The sequence below is a fragment of the Brachyhypopomus gauderio genome, chromosome 18, assembly GCF_052324685.1.
Source record: "Brachyhypopomus gauderio isolate BG-103 chromosome 18, BGAUD_0.2, whole genome shotgun sequence".
NCBI classification, from domain to species: Eukaryota; Metazoa; Chordata; class Actinopteri; order Gymnotiformes; family Hypopomidae; genus Brachyhypopomus; species Brachyhypopomus gauderio.
The window spans coordinates 7,991,328-7,995,894 of record NC_135228.1 but is presented as its reverse complement, the minus strand read 5'-3'; the positions used below and the strand labels follow the sequence as shown (position 1 = coordinate 7,995,894).

General features: G+C 46.6%; 1 long non-coding RNA gene across 1 annotated transcript; it reads right to left on the bottom strand.

The window, feature by feature from the left end:
* Nucleotides 1-1,035: 1,035 nt before the first annotated feature.
* LOC143482416 (uncharacterized) lies at nucleotides 1,036-4,238 on the bottom strand. Its single transcript, XR_013122219.1, has 3 exons — nucleotides 3,449-4,238; nucleotides 3,274-3,326; nucleotides 1,036-1,228 (listed from the first exon to the last, which is right to left on the bottom strand). It is a non-coding gene; the product is annotated as an uncharacterized LOC143482416 (long non-coding RNA).
* Nucleotides 4,239-4,567: the final 329 nt, after the last annotated feature.

Below are 4,567 nucleotides of genomic sequence, written 5' to 3'. Positions count from 1 at the left end.
GAACGTTCCAGAACTTTCTATGTTCTAAATACCCCCCCTCCCCTTTGGGAACAGAGGGTCAGAGCTGAGTCCTCCTAAAGTAAGTGATTTAACTTCTACAGTCAGAAAGACAAGCTAGGAGAGATTTTTCCTCTCACAGTAGCGGGACACTGAGATGCTGTTGGGTTTCCAAATATCCCAGTTCACGCTCGGCTGTGACGGCTACAGTGAGCATTCTTACTTCATTCTTAGTATTCAAAGAGAATTTACAGCAAAAATCCAGTGAAACAAAATTGCCTACTGAGAAAAAAAAATCAAGGAATCAAGACTAGTTCTGTTAGTTTTGGCAGAAAGGGTTTGACTGTTTGGCACAGAGACGGAGGGGAAAACAAGTCTGTTAATCTCACACACACACCACAGAGCTCCCCTCCACGGCCCTGCTGTCAAGATTAACCAGTAACCTCCTCCTCTGGCCTTGTTCTCATTGGAAAAATTTTCTCCATCTCTCTCTTTCCCATATGCACACATAGAAAAACACAGAGCCAATTTATTGTGTACTTTTTTTTATCTTTGTAGTGTAAACTGGTACAAAATGGTGTTTATCACAGTACCACACTGTGTGGAGGTTTTCAGGCATTGGGAGTGTGCTCTTCCTTCTCTCTCTCTCTCTCTCTCTCTCTCTCTCTCTCTCTCTCTCTCTCTTTCTTACTTTCTTACTTTCTCTCTCTCTCATTTACATAGTTACCTTCTCAAAAACTTGGTGATTGTTTTCAATAAGAAGTAGAGTAAAGAAAGCTTTTTAGATTGCAATGTTTTTAGACAACCTACATCAAGTCAGAAACACACACACACACTCATAAATACATGCATGTGTGTGTGTGTGTGTGTGTGTGTGTGTGTGTGTGTGTGTGTGTGTTCTTGCCCTGGAGAGTGATCTGATCTCTCTGGCATGGGCCCTACTCCCACTGTTATTCCTAGGGCAGCACATGGAGGGGAAACCCATCGGCTTCTCTCCTGTATCCCTCCCTCTATCCACTCCTTCATCCCATCCCTCTCTCCCTCCTTCCCATGGTCTCCTGTCAGCGGGATCAGAAGACGCCACATCCTCTTCCTACTCAGTCCACTCTTGAGCTGGTTCCAACCTGCCAACCTTCCAGTCAGCCGTCAGATCCAGACCCACGTTGTAGAGGCGCTGGTGGGTCTTCAGTGAGCTGGCTAGTTCTTCTCGGGCTGCAGTTCCAGCGTGCACCTTGAGGGGGAGCACCGTGCAATGATAACTCCCATTTCCAGTGTATGGAGGAAAACAGAGCCTTGCTTACTATTCTCTGTTATAAAGCTGTTGCTAGAAGCGATTTATAACACATTCATTACGAATGTGCCTTCAAGAGCTGCTCAATCAAATCTAAATGTAAGTGTAAAATTGACAAAAGACATTTGCTGTGAGCTTGTAAACAGCTTTCAAATAGAAATTCATCTACACTACACATGCACACACACACACAGGCATATGCCCCTTCCAGAACCTATAGAGTGTTTCTAAGGGACTGGGCATAAGAATGTGGGAGTTTTAGGAGAGCTTTACCACAGGGAACAGAATGGTCTGGATAAGGTTCTGGGTCATAGAGTCAGTGACCCCAATGCTCACTCTCCTGCTCGCTCTCTCTCTCTCTCTCTCTCTCTCTCTCTCTCTCTCTCTCTCTCTCTCTCTCTCTCTTTCTTTCACCTTATCACTTGATATTGTTTATGAGCCATGAGCTGGTGGGACATTGCTGAAGAGCTTTCTGCTCCCATGAGAATGAGGATTTCGCTTTAACTACATCTCCATCTCACCTGCCCTCCTAAACACACACACACACACACACACACACACACACACACACACACACACACACACACACACACACACACACACACACACACACACACACACACACACACACACACAATCTGACAGTGATATATGGAGGGTGGCTTGGTCCATTTAGTAAACAAAGTGCAGGTCAAAGTATACTGACTCCCTTTCTTCCTCTCCTCACGCACACACACTGATGGTGTCTGATTGTCTCAGCACCTTCTCTATGAGTGTGAGGGGGGTTTTCTGAGCTTCATTTATTTACAACAGGTCAGACGTCCTCGCCTCCACCTCTGGCGTCCCTGCATCCCTGTGGCCCTGCCTCCCATCCCACTAGCTCCACAACCTCACTGGCTCTCCCAGTCCTCTCTCAGCCCTCTGTCTCAGCCCTCTGTCTCAGTCCTCTGTCTCAATCCTCTCTCAGCCCTCTGTCTCAGTCCTCTGTCTCAATCCTCTGTCTCAGTCCTCTGTCTCAATCCTCTCTCAGCCCTCTGTCTCTGCCCTCTGTCTCAGTCCTCTGTCTCAATCCTCTCTCAGCCCTCTGTCTCTGCCCTCTGTCTCAGTCTTCTGTCTCAGTCCTCTCTCAGCCCTCTGTCTCTGCCCTCTGTCTCAGTCCTCTGTCTCAGTCCTCTCTCAGCCCTCTGTCTCTGCCCTCTGTCTCAGTCCTCTGTCTCAATCCTCTCTCAGCCCTCTGTTTCAGTCCTCTGTCTCAATCCTCTGTCTCAGTACTCTCTCAGTCTTCTCTCTCAGTCCTCTCTCTCAGTCCTCTCTCTCTCAGTCCTCTGTCTCAATCCTCTCTCTCTCAGTCTTCTCTCTCAGTTATCTCTCTCTCTCAGTCCTCTGTCTCAGCCCTCTGTCTCAGCCCTCTGTTTCAGTCCTCTCTTTCAGTCCTCTCTTTCAGTCTCCTGTCTCAATCCTCTGTCTCAATCCTCTGTCTCAGTCCTCTCTCAGTCTTCTCTCTCAGTCCTCTCTCTCAGTCCTCTCTCTCTGTCTTGCTACAGTAGCAAACAGCCTGTGTTGAGTGTTCGGATCAGTTTGCAGAGAGAAAGAGAGGAAGAGAAAGAGAAAGACTCGAGACAAAGAGAAACCATATAGATGGAGGAGAGTTTCAACCTCATATGGAAACCCAGAGATAATTGGACAGAATTAGACACAGATAACCTTAAACACTTGCTTTACACACACACACACACACACACACACACACACACACACACACACACACACACACACACACACACACACACACACACACACACACACACAGATGCACACACACATGAAAGCACTGGCTTGTTGTCTCCTGTATCTCTGAGATGTTGCCTGAATATCTAAATACAGGAACACAAGAACCAAGTTCATTAATTATTTCAGTCAGCACACGAGCACCTTCACATTTTCAAGACTACATCAGTAAAAGTGATAAATGATTCATTACTGACCTCAGATCAGTGCTATGTCTTCTTTCTTGTACTGCTTTATCTCAGTGTAGCATCTGATGGCACAGACCACAACAAAGGCTACTTTTACATAGACTCGAAAGGCTTCTTGGAATCAAAAGAGAAGCACTCTCCTCGTTCACATACAGGCTAACCAGAATCAGCTGAGATCACTCACCAGACTCTCAGCTGAGATCACTCTCACCAGAAAACATTCTTGCCAGTTTTGTTTTTCATGATTTTGTCTTTACTAAGGTACAGTACTAGGACCGGTGATACATGAATCTACAAATATGTCTCCTGTCTATGTTTCCTGTTGTAACGTTTCAAGGGGGGCGGGTGACGCAAACGCAAGTTATTCAAATAATTTATTAAATAAAGGATACAAACACTAAACAAATGAGAGCAACCAAGTAAGGGGATGAGTAGACTGGGGAGAACATGCAAGGACTAGACAGGAAAACAACAAACTAAACATGCCGGGACAGAATATAAGCATACTACAACAAACGCTTGGGATAACGTGAACACCATACTAACAGGATCAGACTACACACGAGCAGAAGGGCTAAGACATCAGTAACACAGGGAGCACCATACAAACATACAGTCAACTCACACTAGCAGTAGCACGATATCCAGAACCACAGAACACCAGACAGAAAAAACGGGACAGAACAACGATAGACTATGAACTACGTACCCACGGGCAGAGATACACGCACCGAGGAGACAGAGAGGGAACTACAAGGGCGAAACCAAACTAACTAGGGGTAACACGGACAATAGACTAACCGAATGAACAAACAAAGAGAAGCACAAACCCAAAACCAGGAAGATGAACGGGACAGACCAGGTCAGCTCGTGCAATCAGTGACAGATAGGTACAGGTTACTGAGCGAGAGGAATAAGCCAGCACGGGGAGAACAGACACATGGGAAACACAAAGACCGACACAGGGGAGTAAAACTGAGGGGAATATATACTGGAAACAAGACGGTGAAACGAGACTCAGGTGTGTGTGACCAATGACGAGGGCGTGACAGACAGAGGGAGGAACAAATGGGAGCGGGGAGCTAGGCGGGACCAGGGAGGAGGAAGGGGCTGGACGTGACACCTGTCTTGTACTCCTGTAGTCCTGAAGACCTGCAGTCTTGTAGACCTGTAGTCCTGTAGACCTGTAGTTCTGTAGTCCTGTAGTCCTGTAGACCTGTAGACCTGTAGTTCTGTAGTCCTGTAGTCCTGTAGACCTGTAGTCCTGTAGAAACTGCACGTAGCTGAGATGAGGGCCTTCAGT